Source organism: Bos taurus, chromosome 14 (genome assembly GCF_002263795.3).
Source record: "Bos taurus isolate L1 Dominette 01449 registration number 42190680 breed Hereford chromosome 14, ARS-UCD2.0, whole genome shotgun sequence".
Lineage (NCBI taxonomy): Eukaryota > Metazoa > Chordata > Mammalia > Artiodactyla > Bovidae > Bos > Bos taurus.
This window is the reverse complement of record NC_037341.1, coordinates 48,818,229-48,834,559: the sequence shown is the minus strand read 5'-3', so window position 1 is coordinate 48,834,559 and position 16,331 is coordinate 48,818,229. Positions and strand designations below refer to the sequence as shown.

Here is a 16,331-nt window from a genome sequence, read left to right as displayed (position 1 = left end):
AAAAAGTACCTGGCCTGGAGCTGCTTGACATAGGAAAAAAATACAGTGATCTGTATGAAGAAGAAAGTAAAATCAAGGGAAAATATCTCCTTTCCTTGTGAAATGTTTCTGATCTAGAAATGTTGATGATCAGTATTAAACATTTGTCCGACTCTTTGCGACCCCAGGGACTGTAGCCTACCAGGCTCCTCTGTCCATGGGATTTTCCAGGCAATAGTACTGGAGTGGATTGCCATTTCCTTCTCCAGTGGATCTTCCCGACCCAGGGATCGAAGCCGGGTCTCCCGCTTTGTAGACAGATGCTTTACCGTCTGAGCCACCAGGGAAGTCCTTAAACACACACATACACACAAAATATGACCTCTGTTAATTTCTCAAAGAACTTTATCTTTTCTAAAATCTTATGCCTAATATCAAAGTAGGAAATGGCAACCCACTCCAGTATTCTTGCCTGGAAAATTCCATGGACAGAGGAGCCTGGCTGGCTACAGTCCATGGGGTCACAATGAATTGGACATGAATAAGCAACTGAGTATACATACCTAACATACCCCTTTTTATGTGTATTTCTCTATATTTAATGGCATCATAAACCACTGACAGCTAAGATACCTATTTATCTATCTATATATTACAGGAATAAATGGGTAGCAAAGAAAAAGCTTTTATATTAAGAAGCGGTAAACTTGTCACAGATTTCACATTTAATAAATAATTGAAGCCAGAAAAATAAGCAATGGAAACATGACATAAAGTCCAAATGTATTTCTTAGAAGATTCCTCCCAAAAGCATCTGATCATGACATCAGAAAGTCCTTACAATAGTGCTGTAGGCAGAAAGGACTAAATAACTTTCCAGTGCTCAGACCCCGTGATGATTTTCAACTCTCCAAAGAAGCAGAGGCTAGAAACCATTGAGAGGTGGAAGAGGGATATAGTTTTATTCATATTTATACATTTAAATTCCATAGCATTTACTTCCATTTGTTTTATATAGATGAAGAAGTTTAAACATGTTCAGGGATTTTCTTTTGCTCAAACTGAAGATGAACATGTAAGTCAGATCACTAGCAACACAAATCTTAATTCCATTTAGAAGCATGTGATCTTAGGAAATTCATGTTTCCTTTCTGAGCTGCTCTACCTAATCTATAGCTTTTAAAAGGAAGATTAAATGAAATACTATACAAACCACTTAGCAGAGTGCTCAGCATAAAGGAAGCGTTCAATAAGTGGCAGCTATTATTATTAAGATGTTTATACATACATAAGAACTCAACATGAAATTGGCTATCCAAGTGTCCAAATTCATTTATAGAGTTTAGAAGGGAAAATGTCAGTTAACAGATTTTATTCTATGTCTGGCTAATTTCAATATGAAGGATCAATGTTATAAGGCATGGCAAACCTGATGGCTTCTAGGCATGCGGAGTTTTTAATCTGGTAAATTTAGTTCAGTTCAGTTGCTCAGTCGTGTCTGACTCTTTGCAACCCCATGAACCTCAGGACGCCAGGCCTCCCTGTCCATCACCAACTCCCGGAGTTCACCCAAACCTACATCCATCGAGTCGGTGATGCCACCCAACCATCTCATCCTCTGTCATCCCCTTCTCCTCCTGCCTTCAATCTTTCCCAGCATCAGGGTCTTTTAAAACAAGTCAGCTCTTCGCATTAGGTGGCCAAAGTACTGGAGTTTCAACTTCAACATCAGTCCTTCCAATGAACACCCAGGACTGAATTTTTTCCTTTTAATTCATTTGTTTTTCCTTTATTCTACTTTAATGCTTCCAAAGATCAAAAATCTGGAACATTCCATCAAATTGGGAAACTATCTTAATTCATAATCTCTCACTATAAGACGAATGCATGTTAAGGATGCATACATAACCCTCAGAAACAATTTCTACATATGTATATATCTATTTTTTAAAATTCCTTTCATTAACAAGTTTTAAATAGAAGCCTTCTTTGAAAAGATTCCTTTCTATAAATGATAATATTCGTATGTGATGAACCTCTTCTGAAGAGCCAATTAATTAGTTAACAGGACTTGCTGCTGTGTAATTTTTTCATGCTAATGATTTGATTCAATAAGAACACTAAATTTATGTGCATTTCAACCATTAAGATAAGTAGACAGATTTATTAACATTGGTTAGGAAAAAGGTTGACTACAAAATATTTTTAAGCATTTTAGACTAAAATAAAATATCAAATGCTATGCTTCTTTTTCACCACCACAAAGAGAAATATTAGGTGTGATTTATTATTTGCAATGTGTTGATATTTGCTTTTTCTTATTTGCTGTTGACATTTTTCTAAGTACCATTCCTTTCCCCCAAGAATCAAGGGAAAGGACAGATTCAGAGAAAGGTAACTATTTTGTAAATAAGATATAGACAGGTTTGACTTGTTTGCCTATTTTTAGATCAAAAATTTCAGGTTTACAAATAACTCTTCAAAAGGCTGGCTGCTGCTGAGAACTAATGAAACAAATTAAGAAGCAAAGTATGACCCTAGCCAAGTATTAGCACTATTCATCCAATAACACAGAGTTTAAATTTCAATTTGTCTTAAAACTTTTCTGGTGCTAGGAAATGGAGCTCATAGAGTTGCTTACCAATCCCTCATTTTATTCCAAACAGTCCTTTGATCTTAAGCAATCTCAACCATTCTCCCACAAACATTCCAATACCAACTGTACTATTTATTTGTCCTTAACAATCACAAGGGTGGGAGAATATGCTGGAAATTAAAGCAAGATTGTTTCATAACTTAAGCATTAGAGCACCTCATCTAACTGAACTGGATCATCCGAAAACTAGGGCATAAAAACGATGATGAGAACTCGATTCATGCCAAAGTATGAGCAACTCCTTTCACTGTGTGAAGCTCCTGTCGGCTCATCACAAATAAAGAGGATTACTATTTGCAGAACAGAAATTGACCATGTTTAGGACGGCTTTCAGGAACACATGGAAACCTGAATACGTACATCTGCTGAGAAAGTGACTGTTTTTCTTTCCTCTGAGTTTTTCTAAAATGTTTTGGTATACTTCAAATATCAAACTTTACCCTTAAGGGTCTGATGAACAAATATTCTACTGAGTACTGCTTCAGATGAAACGCTACGAAAGGCGCTATGATGAATACAAAGATGAAAGACGGTTCTTGGGAAATTTCAATATGATCAGGAAGAAAGTATAATGATACAAATAAACACAATATAGGGCAGGATAGGATAGTGTTTTTCATATATTTCAGAAAATGCTAAGGAAAGACAGAGAGATAAAGAATCCTTGGACTAAAGAGTCAGCATAAATGAGGGGCTCAGTTAGGACACCAAACTGGTATATTTCACCGGGACATTCCCCATATCAGGTCATTAACTTTGCTGTTTGACTATCAGTTTTAAATGAAAACTAACTATTCAATAGGGATTAAAAAAAACACATGATTAAAAATGAGGGTAACTATATATATATTTGGACATTTAGAGTCCTAGCTTGACACATTTTGGTTATGTGTAAGATGAAACTCAAGCCTCCATATGAAAACTGATTCCACTAAACCATAATTTAATGTACAGGTCAATTCGGACACAAAAATCTCATGGTAATAAAGAATTAATTTTGCGGTTTACAGAGCAGTTTTCCTTGCTCCAATTACCAAGAATATCTAAAATCCTTACGGCAAGAGACAATGCATTAAATCATGAGTAATGGCTACATCTTCTCTTGCAAACAGCACGTTACTAGGAGAGCACACCCACCTCCCAACTTTCAAGTCAAAAACTGCATAAACATGGGCCTTTTAGTGTTTTTCAAATCCCAGCAAAGTTGGAAGACATCAATTTAATAGAAGGAAGTCCCTAAGGCAAGGTAACTCCTTTGAATTCTTTTTGGCTCCTTTCATCAAACATCAAATCTAGAGAGTATGAAAACAGCGTCAGTTGACCATCAACACAGTTCCAGCAGCAAAGGAAATAAGAATATAACTTAAATAGCCAGGATCCATATCCTGTGGGCATTTCAGATGAAAGAACTCCACCTTAACTGCAACCAAAATGAATGGAAAGCCATGGCAAAACCCAGAAAGAAGACTAAAGTAATTATTTCCATGTGAACAATGTAACTTGTAATACAATTTACTATCTTCTGTAATAAGCAGTTGCAATTTGACATTTTCATGAGGCTTATTTCACTGTCTTGAATTTCTTGCATAGAAGCTGGTCTAGTCCTCTTTGTGGGCAGAGGCCAGGTCTTATGTAACACATAGATCTCAACACAGAATAAACAGTAACTATTTGCTAATAAATAAAGAGTTTGTTATCAAAATAGACATATGACGATGACTTATAAAAGATAGGAGGTGGTGGGAAATGATCAAGTATTTGTCATTAGAATGTCCTAGACATCATGCTAGGTACCTAAACCTTTATATTTCATTCTAACTATCCCATGATAAAGAAATAACTATCACCATTTTACAGATGTGATTTACACTCAGAGAGAAGAAACTAGCCTTAGTTCACTCAGCTAGTGAGCAGCAAAGTCAATATTTAAATTCTGGTCTGTTTGGTTCCCAAACCTTTGTAGATACACACTGTAGGTATATGTGGAAAGGGACTACCTACTTTTTTTTTTTTTTAATTCTAAGTCAGCTATGCTGCTGCTGCTGCTAAGTCGCTTCAGTTGTGTCTGACTCTGTGCGACCTCATAGACGGCAGCCCATCAGACTCTGCCGTCCCTGGGATTCTCCAGGCAAGAACACTGGAGTCGGTTGCCATTTCCTTCTCCAATGCAGGAAAGTGAAAAGTGAAAGTGATGTCGCTCAGTCGTGTCCGACTCCTCGAGACCCCATGGACTGCAGCCCACCAGGCTCCTCCATCCATGGGATTTTCCAGGCAAGAGTGCTGGAGTGGGGTGCCATTGCCTTCCTCAAAAGTCAAATCTTTTATACAGTGAAAGCATCTTTTTTCATTAAATTAAGCCAACATCTGTGTATCTCAAAACAAGGGAGACTACCTCCCAGCTAGAAAAGCTAAGCATTCTTCATTTTCAACATAATGAGCAATGGCATGTGATATTTTTTAGCTTAAGCCTAAAATAAGGTTCTGACAAAGAAAACCTATGTAAACATACTATCACAATATGTGTATATTCATTTTAAATATCTAATATTCAATATTTAAAGATTCGATAGAAGTGAGAATAGTCAATATTGCATATAGATTTGCAACTTTTAGTCTTGTAACACTAACCTGGGAGAAGCAAGTCAATACAACAGAAGAAATATCTATAGTATCAAAATATTACAAACATTTCGAATATTACCCACAAGATGAAAACAGAGACTAGAGGTCAGGTTTCCTAAATCCTTGTCCTGTTTCCTTTCAGTTGTTTAGAGTATTGCTTTCATGTTATTTGTTTTGAAATATATCATAAAAGTATTCTTGAGAACACTTCGGTGATTCAGCTTCAACTAAATTAACATCACAAATGTATTACTTCTGTAAAATAACACTTTCTACAATACCATCTTCAAAATTTGGTATTTGAGGGAAGATGTTATATTAGTTAGGGCTTCCCCAGCAATTCAGCAGTAAAGAATCTGCCTGTCAACGCAGGAGATGCAGGTTAGAACCCTGGGTCAGGAAGATCACTTGGAGAAGGAAATGGCAAACCACTCCAGTATTCTTGCCTGGGAAATTCCATGGAGAGGGGAGCCTGGCAGGCTATAGTCCACGGGGTCACAAAGAGTCAGACATGACTGAGCAACTCAACAACAGTAACAAAACTCATTTAATTATTGCTAGACTCAGCAACTGAGCACACACACACTCTGTATTAGTTTCCAATTTTATCTCATGGGAAGAGACTTCAAAAACTCCTAGAGTAGTGCTTGATGTATTTAAGAGAAATTCCAGAAATACTAATGAATGAAAGAAGTCTTGAAGAACCCGTTATCCTGAGAACTACACTTGGTGAGACGATGGAATTTGGAACTCTTTGGAATAAGCAGAGCCCTAAAATGGGCCCCCCAGAACTCTAGGCTGCCCTGACTGACACATACCTTCTCTGGTCACTCAGTAACACCGATCTTGGTATTGCTGTGAAGGGTTTTCGCAGATGTAAGTAAAGTCCCAAATCAGTTGACCTTATGATGGGGAGATTATCCAGGTAGTCTGAGCTAATCACATCAGTCCTATAAAAACAAAGAGCTTTCTCTGGCTGGTATCAGAAGAAAATTTCAGATACATGTAGCCCACCTTGCCTAGAAGAAACCAAACATTCATGGAGGCTGCAGGGCAAGGAACTGCCAGTTAAGAGCTGAGAGTGGTCCCTGGCCAACAGCTAAGAGTAGAAGGAAAATGGTACCTCAGTACTACAGCTGCAGAGAGATGAACTGTCAACAGCCAGTGAGCTCAGAGGAGGTCTCGGAGTCCAGGTGAAAACTACAGCTATAGATAACACCTCAGTGTCAGCTCCGTTAGACCCTAAGCAGAGTATCCATTCTCCTGACCTACAGAAACTGTGAGGGGATAGACTTATGTTATCTTAAACTGCTAATTTGTCATCTGTTACACAGCAGTAGGAAAGTAATATGATTCTTTAGTTCTCACTTATAATTGTCTCCGTTTTTATAAATGGAGTATGACTGCTTTACAGTGCTGTGTTAGTTTCCGCTGTATAACAAAGTGAATCAGCTATATGCATACATATATCTGGGCTTCCCAGGTGCTGCAAATGGTAAAGAACCTGCCTGTTAATGCAGGAGACACAAGCAATGTGGGTTCAATCCCTGGATGAGGAAGATCCCCTGGAGGAGGGCATGGCCATCCACTCCAATATTCTTGCCTGGAGAATTTCATGGACAGAGGAGCTTTGTGGGCTACAGTCCGGACTATGGGGTCACAAAGAGTCAAACAGGACTGAAGCAACTTAGCAGGCACCCATGCATAAATATATCCTCTTCCTCTTGAACCACCACCCCCATCCCATCCCTCTAGGTCACCACAGAGCACCGAGTTGAGCTCTTCCTGTGCTATCCCTGGGCTATACTGCTTCTTCAGCTTTTTATGTATCCCATGCTTTCTGAATAGATACAGAAATACATTGTTGTCAACTGATATAATCAATATGATGTATGGCCACTCTGGAGGAAAATGGTAAAGAATTTTGCCATAATACTTGCCAGATTTTAGTGTGGAGTTGAGGGAACAAGGCATGGACATAGGAAATATAGCTCAATGATAATCTAAGTCACAGGCTGAGTCATCAGAAGGGTTTGAGCTAGAACATCGTATGATTTGGGAACATTATCTGGCAGAAATTGCTGGGAGGACAGGAGAGAAAAAAGAGACCAGGAAGGCCAAGTAATAGACCACAGGCACTTCATCAAAAGAGAGGAAAGGAATTTCCCTGGCAGTCCAGGAATTAGGACTCCATGCTTCCCACTGCAGGGGGTGCAGGTTCAATCCTTGGCCAGGGAACTAAGATCTCACATGCCATGTGACAAGGCCAAAAGGGTGGGGGGAAAGAGAGAAGGAAAGAGGCCTGTGGTCAGCAAGGGGGAATGAAAGAGGAGGAATTCACTGTGACATAATTGAAAGACTAGATTCCACTGTCCTTTTTATCACACTGTGAGATGCTCATTTCTACCTTAGAGGATAGTGGAATCTTTGCAGTCCATTCATGCAAACAAATCTTCATTGGGTACACCCTATGTGCCAGGCACATGGCTAGTAATAGATATACATGAGACAAACACCATGCCTTGAAGGAGCTCTCAGTTCAGTCTCTCAGTCGTGTCCGACTCTTTGCGACCCCATGAACTGCAGCATGCCAGGCCTCCCTGTCCATTATCAACTCCCGGAGTTCACTCAAACCCATATCCATCAAGTTGGTGATGCCATCCAACCATCTCATCCTCTGTCGTCCCCTTTTCCTCCTGCCCTCAATCCCTCCCAACATCAGGGTCTTTTCAAATAAGTCAGCTCTTCACATCAGGTGGCCAAAGTATTGAAGTTTCAGCTTCAACATCAGTCCTTCCAATGTACACCCAGGACTGAGCTCCTTTAGGATGGACTGGTTGGATCTCCTTGCAGTCAAGGGACTCACAAGAGTCTTATCCAACACCACAGTTCAAAAGCATCAATTCTTTGCTGCTCAGCTTTCTTTATAGTCCAAATCTCACATCCATACATGACCACTGGAAAAACCATAGCCTTGACTAGACGGACTTTTATTGGCAAAGTAATGTCTCTGCTTTTTAATATGCTGTCTAGGTTGCTCATAACTTTCCTTCTAAGAAGTAAGCATCTTTTAATTTCATGGCTGTAGTCACCATCTGCAGTGATTTTGGAGCCCAGAAAAATAAAGTCAGCCACTGTTTCCACTGTTTCCCCATCTATTTGCCATGAAGTGATGGGACTGGATGCCATGATCTTAGTTTTCTGAATGTTCTGAGAAAAAGCAGAAAGTAAAAAAGCAAAAAAAAAAAAAAAAGACGTAAGAGAGCGCTAAGTGTGCTGTCACAACACCTAGCACTGTTGAATAAGCAAGAAAGATGACAGATGAGAGATGGAGAAGAAAAGAGAGTGAGAGTCAGCACAATTTCAATTTTTGTGCAAGAAAGACTGAAGAAAAGGTATTACCCATGAAAGAAACAAAACCAGAATACAAACCTGAAATAAACTTCTCCATAGCTGTTTCCTCCTGGATAAATGAGTCTAGTAATAAGACTTGCCTCACAGGGTTCACAGAAAGCAAAAAGCTAATATATGTACAGTGCTTAGAATGGAGCACAATAGAGAACACTATGTGAAAATAAGCTACTGTTTTTATTATTCACTCTTTAAAAAAAAAATCAATAGTGACTACTATTGATACCACACTCTCTATTGTTGTTAAAGGTACTCTATAGAGGAAACACTATTTCTCTCATACAAACAAAGGTAGCAGATTGGAAGATGTTACTGTAAATCTGAGGTCAAGAGTAACAGATTATTTTAAAAATTTTTCAATGGATTGTTTGTGTTTTCTGGCATTTATTAAACATTAGGAATAGTGGTTCTTGATTGGAACATGGATAGAGAGTCTAGTAATGGAACAGATGAGGGTTTTCATATTCATCAAAAAGAAAAGGGCATGGACTAAAAAGATTGAGAAATATTGCCTTTCCACATACGGAGACATCTTTATAACCCAATTATAGCCATGGCTTTGACACAAATGACATTAAAAAATGAGTCTGAAAATTAATTTTCAGATAAATCCAATAAAGAATTAACCTGCTTGCATAAATTGAAATCTGCAAATTGTACATCTCACTTCCAGTTTTAATAAAAATGTGTGCTACCGTTCTCAGCTTCCACAACTTCCTAATTACTCATATACTGAGAAAAGCTGGTTCACCATCATAAATTTGCTAATAAAATATGAAGTGGTAAAAATGACATACACAATAAAGGAGACTATTCCTAATGCCTCATTTCAGCTCCTAGTAATATTAGTAGCAAAGGGAACATTTTAGCTGTTTCATGACACAATCAGGTGTGGCTTACTACGTTCCCAGAAGCAATGTACCTAAACCTCATAGGCTATGACATGATGCCCTGCCTCATGTGACGGGTCAAGTGATTATCAACTAATGACATTTTTTTCCTCATAAAAAATAATAAAAGTTGTAACAACTGCAATAGTTTAAGTGAAGAAGTAAAACTGAAACAAATGAAAGAACTATTTATATACATTCAGAAAACGAAGATCATGGCATCTGGTCCCATCACTTCATGGGAAATAGATGGGGAACAGTGGAAACAGTGTCAGACTTTATTTTTCTGGGCTCCAAAATCACTACAGATGGTGACTGCAGCCATGAAATTAAAAGACACTTACTCCTTGGAAGGAAAGTTATGACCAACCTAGATAGCATATTCAAAAGCAGAGACATTACTTTGCCAACAAAGGTCCAGCTAGTCAAGGCTATGGTTTTTCCTGTGGTCATGTATGGATGTGAGAGTTGGACTGTAAAGAAAGCTGAGCGCCAAAGAATTGATGCTTTTGAGCTGTGGTGTTGGAGAAGACTCTTGAGAGTGCCTTGGACTGCAAGGAGATCCAACCAGTCCATTCTGAAGGAGATCAGCCCTGGGATTTCTTTGGAAGGAATCATGCTAAAGCTGAAACTCCAGTACTTTGGCCACCTCATGTGAAGAGTTGACTCATTGGAAAAGATTCTGATGCTGGGAGGGATTGGGGGCAGGAGGAGAAGGGGACGACAGAGGATGAGATGGCTGGATGGCATCACTGACTCGATGGACGTGAGTCTCAGTGAACTCTGGGAGTTGGTGATGGACAGGGAGGCCTGGTGTGCTGCAATTCATGGGGTCACAAAGAGTCAGACACGACTGAGCGACTGATCTGATCTGATCTGATCTGATTTATATATGTGAATAGTAACAGCAGAAGTGTAAGCAGAGAATCTAAAGCCATTATCTAAAAGTCAAAATGTAGCCTGTTTCCCACCTCCAGGACTAGGAACAAGGCACAAAGCTAAAGTAACTCCCTCAGGGCCATCCATAAAGAGGAAGAGAAAGCATGTTTCTCTTGATTTTTAAAAAACTGTTATTTTTCTTTTTAAATTGTCATTGTGTATGTGTTGGGGGAGTGTCAAAGTGATCCATCAATTTATTTTAGTTTTAGTATAAGTGAGACAACCAGTGAGTAACTGGCTATTTATTATTTCTTTTTTTTTTTTTTTTAATGTGAACCACTTTTTAAAGTCTTTATTGATTTTTGTTACAATATTGCTTCAGTTTTATGTTTTTCATTTTTGGCTGTGAGGCATGTGGGATCTAGTTCCCCGATCAGGGATCAAACCCACAACCCCTGCAACGGAAAGGGAAGTCTTAACCACTGGTCTGCCTGGGAAGTCCCTGGACAGTTTTTAAAACAGTCCCTCTTGAATCTTTCAGAGACCAAATCCTTCCTTTTCATTCAAGATGGCTTTGGAGAATTTATACACAAAGGCAGAGGACAAGATATTTAATGATACAGACAAGATATTTCATGATACAGATTTTATCTTAAATGATAAGATATTTAATGATACAGATATTTAATTTGGAATTAAAATAAGCTCATAAGTCATTGAGGCTTACTAAAATTGAGGTAGGGCTTCTCTGGCGGTGCAGTGGTAAAGAATCTGCCTGCCAATGGAAGAGACACAAGAGACGTGGGTTTGATCCCTGGGTCAGGAAGGTCCCTTGGAGTTAGAAATGGCAACCCACTCCTGTATTCTTGGCCTGGAAAATTCCACGGATGGAGGAGCCTGGTGAGCTACTGTTCACAGGGTTGCAAAGAGTTGGACATGACAGCACACACACACACACACACACACACACACATACACACAGTTGAGGTTAAGGTATGAATGTTTCAATACTTAAAAAATGTTCCCATAAAAATAACTACATACTCTTTTTGGTATGTCACAACGACTTCTACATTTTTTTTTAATAGTGACAGCATTCCTATTCTCTAAGAGTACAATTCTGATGATTTTTACTCTGCGTTATAAGGACACCCTTTGTCTATAGGATAACAATCTATATGACTTAGTTTAGTCTTCATATCCATATCCAGCTCCCACTGTGTTTAAACTTGGATACATACCTAGTCTCAAGTGAATTACGTGGTACATACATTTTCATTTAGAAACGGATGAGATATATGGGATGCTATTAAAATGCTAGCATTTTCCTCACAGCATGTGGGGACGTATTTTCTTATTTCATTTTTGTGCAGCCACATTGCCCAGTTATTCCCAACATACAAAACCAAAACTAAAACTCTGGTTGAATCCTGGTTTTAAAATTTGCAACAAGTTTTTAAGGAAAAACAAAGCTTTTCCCCATTCTGCTTTTTAGAAAAGAAGCAGAATTCTTCCTGCAGCATTCAATCTTTTCTAATTAAAAAGTTTACAGCCTACGACAGAATTCAGTTCGGCATTCAAATATTTCTGTGTTTACTAATACAGAGTGAGATTTTTAAACATTAATTAAAGAGCACGCATTTTGTTTTCATTTACTTGTATCAAAAGATCATGAATTATGATGCTCTGAGGACACATTATGTTCTAATTTCAGAGCCAAGTGTGGCTTTAAGTAGGAAGAAAAAAATGTGCCTGTGACATTTTGAATACAACAATAAATGCTATCGGAAATACACTTTTGTTAGAATCCTAGAATCCCTAGAAGTATGAATTCAACCTTTTAAAAGAGTTTCCTTAAAGTTACAGCTTTCTGAATCATTTAAACTGTTTTCTAAAAACACTCAAAAGCAAGTGCATGGTATTTTACCATTTTTATAAATCTAGCAGTATGTTTCTTATTTTCTTATATTAATTCCTTATAAGAAAGTAATGTTTCTTGATTCATCTTAAGCTTAATTTTTTTAAAGCCATTTCCTATGCTATACATAAAGATGCATTGTAGTGTTTTGTGTCCCTCTGTCCTCTGCTAGGGAAAAGTCACTGATCCTCTAATGTCCCATTTTTACCTAATAAATTGTGAAGAGGAAGAAAGAATGAAATAATGTCTATGGAATTTGTCTGATGGCTATCTCTACATTTTGCTGTACACTTGTATTTTTATATAGTTATCAGTGCAAAGCACATATAGAGGTTCTGTCAAATAAACATTTTATCTTACTAAATAAAACAAGGGCATTTTTCTGGGACATCACCAAGTTTTATAGGGAATTCTTAACTGTTTCAATTCTCATAGAGTCCAGAAATTATAATAAGCAAGTAGTAAGTCTGTAAAATAACTCTTTGCATTACAATTTTTCCTTAAAAGGTAGGATAATTTAAAATATCTTTATTGTGAGGATAAATAAGCATAGTTGATTATGCCATTACATTTATTCATAATCTTTCAATTATAATTTGCATCCTAAAATCCATAAAAAACATACCCTATACATGCATCTGTATGAAATGTGTGTTTATGTAAAGAAAGATAACTCTTTTCCTAATACAGACAATAAATAAAAGTCTAACAATTTGGAATCCCAGAGTATATATTCCTACTTCCACTAAAAGAGGCTGTACATTTAGTACAGTAATCAGCATTTTTTTAGTCTTTTATTTCATATCCTTCTTGAGTCAAAGGACCTTTCTGCTCTTAAAACTTGTGTTTATCTTTTATTGTTGTTGCCAACAGTCTCAGGTTGTTGGCATATATAATTCCCATATAATTCCATTATCCCAGACCACATAATTAATCTCATGGAATTTGAAACTGTGATTATCTTCTAATGAAACTTTCCTTTAAATTACTATCAAGGACTAAAACAAAAAACAACAAAAAAATATTCTTCCAAAATCTTGTAACCTGGAAATCAATCATTCCTCCATCCAGATTAAATTGAGGATAGACTGACAGCTCTTTGACTACAAACCTGGCCAGATCCTTTGTACTCAGTAATCCAATTCCAATATTATCCAAACACGGCATAATGAAACAACAACAACATACTGCAACAAATATTCTCCATTTTAGTTTTTCAGAAAAATTTTTCAATGTATCATTTAGAATGTCAGTTTATGGTTAACAACTCTCTTTTCTTCCGAAGTGCTAACTGGAAGAAAAACGAAGTAGACATCTGTACTTCCACTGTTTAATAATTAGACTTTGCTGAAGTTGGTTCCAACTCCTTTTTCTGCAGCTTTGTTACTCACGATCCTCTTTCGTGAGACCTTTGTGTCTGTCTTTTTCATGTCACAGGTAGCTGCATTTGCCAGATTTTACCTCCAAATAAAGGAGTTAACCGCATGAATCTTAGACTCTAAGATATTCCACTGAAGAGAGAGTGTGTACAGTCCAGTAACAGATCCTACTGTTACTCGACTCATTTTGAAGTACTGTTGGTTTGCTTTTGTCCTTTTGCTTCGGCTTGGCTGTGGTCTCTCCCCTCACAGTGCCAACAGAAAGCCTCATGGAAAGCTTGGTAATGCTGCCTTCCCTACTGACAAGAACCCAGCAGCAACGAGGCCATTAGAATTATTTATTGTCTAATGATACATATTCAGAGGACAAGTTAACCCAACCTGTAACAGGTTAAGCAACGAAGAATAAAGCCAAGCACAAAGTGGTTAATTCAAATGTTTAAAATAAATGAAATTGTGGAAAGCTAATAACCTTGGAATATACTTACTTTTTGTAATCTTTCTTTCATAAATGAAATATTCCAAGGAGGGCCTGATGATTATGAAGAGTCAAGAGTCTTTTAACTTCAAACCAGTTCTCACTGGGCTTCTAATATATGTATTTAAATCTTTGAAAAAAAAATACTGAGAAATAAATTTTTAAAATTGGGGGAAGGAGGCTGGATTAGTCAGGAATTACTTCAGAGACTATGGATCTTAAAGAAAATATTGACTTTAGGTAGAAAAAAAGGTGGAGGGGGCGGCAAGGGAACTCCTAAAAAGGGACTTTGCTAAGCAAAGAGGTGAGAATGCTCATGAAATACATTTGGGAGGTAATCGGGACAATAACTAGATACATTTTCACAAGTAACTAGAGAGCCATATAAATTAGCAGGAAGAGCCCAAGTTTCATTGCTAGAATATCTAAGCATCTTGTGAGGAATAGGAACTGCTGAATTTTTGAGGAAATAATTGTATTTACTGAATGCCAAGCACCAGGCATCACTAAATTTATCATTTTTATTTAATTTAATCCATGAATCTCTATGGGGGTAGGTGCTCTTGCCATCCTATTTTATAGATGAGGAAACTAAGACTTGAACAATTAATTGACCCAAAGTCACACTGAAGAGTAAGTGGCAGAAACATGATTGGGACCTACATCTTTCTGAAAAGTAAATGAATCAAACAGTATTATAAAGGTGAAAAAAATGGAACAGAAGTGGTTTTGATGGAAAGGAGGGGTAAGATATAAAAAAGGGAAGCCTGGTTAAGACCACAAGCTCTCTTTGAAGTGTAGAACATTATGCTTGGCGTTTAGCCTGCACTTAAATAGCTGTTGACTGGACTATTAGCAGAAGTCTGGAGCTGATAAGATTTTGTCACTTTCTCTTTGAACTTCACAAGTTTTCCCCCACATCATCATAATAAGCCACTAGTCTTTACTTCCACAATTTTTTTCCAGTTTTAAAAATTGACATCTACTGTATGTCACACCATGGTCTACAGCCCACCTTTGAAACATATTGGTGGCTTTGATCTCCATGCTTCTACAAAGACATTTTTAAAGATACACTTCATGTATAATGCCATCATTATTTATACTGCTGGCATACTGGTATAGATCTTCTAATTATTTGAACATTTGCATTTTAATGTCATTTTTATATGTTTGACCAAAACATAATTTTCAAAGACATGCTGTAAATGGTTATGTATTACAAAGGTAATTAAAGATTTAAAGAGATGCAGGTATCAGTTGCCATGCTAGAGCAGGGAATTATTTTAGTGGAGAACACTGAATTATACAGGAAACAAAATTTTTCTGTAGCCAAAATGTATTTCATGTATCTTTCACAAGATTCTGTCACAGCTCTGAAAAAATATATTCGATCATTTCATTAACAAAGCTTGAACTCATGCTGGGGCATCTCATTCTCAAGCACTAGATTTAACAATGGGACTGTGAACTCCAGTGTCCATGGCAACAGTAGCTAATTCTTCTTTCCAATCATGGTGGCAATTCTCTCCCATGGCTTGAATCAGTTACAAAACAAAATACTCTCAAAGACCTTTCTGAGCCAATAGCCTTGCAGCTAATCTGCTAATAGGAAATAATCTGCAGCTAATACACACATTCCAGGGCAGCAGTGTGTTTTCTTAATACTTTGTTTCGTGGGCCTCTTTCCAAAGAAAGCACGGTAAAGAATAGAAAACAGACATTCATTAAAAATAGTATTATGCTACCTGGCCACTATTAATGTCTAAAACTTGCTGCAACTTGCAGAGTCTGTTAAATAGCAAGTCGAGAGGAGGCAACGCAGCAACAAAGAGAATGAGAGCAAACTGCTCATGCCAAGAGGGTAAGGGCTGAGTGAAGAGAAAACACTTAAAACAATGATTTTCAGCAAAGTTTTATATTTAACAAGCTTATTATTATTATTATTTTTAGTCGTTACTCTTTGTAGAATCTGTCATTGCATGCATTCTGCAGACCAGCAACAAATATCTCAATAGCCTTGTAAAGCTTTTTTTTCTTGGTCCCTACTGTGGAATAATGGAAATGGTTTAGCATTGAAATTAGTTTTTCACCTCAAGGGTCAAAGTTTAACCTCTTG

At 37.4% G+C, this 16,331-nt stretch overlaps 1 protein-coding gene and 1 long non-coding RNA gene across 11 annotated transcripts in view; both read right to left on the bottom strand.

Annotated features, from left to right (window-relative positions):
* TRPS1 (transcriptional repressor GATA binding 1) overlaps nt 1-16,331 on the bottom strand; it is a 279,304-nt gene that overhangs the window by 74,440 nt on the left and 188,533 nt on the right. The window lies entirely within an intron of this gene.
* LOC132342211 (uncharacterized) overlaps nt 10,629-16,331 on the bottom strand; it is a 104,240-nt gene continuing 98,537 nt past the window's right edge. The window contains exon 2 of the long non-coding RNA XR_009490517.1: nt 10,629-16,260. This is a non-coding gene — a long non-coding RNA (uncharacterized lncRNA). The remainder of the gene's footprint in view (nt 16,261-16,331) is intronic.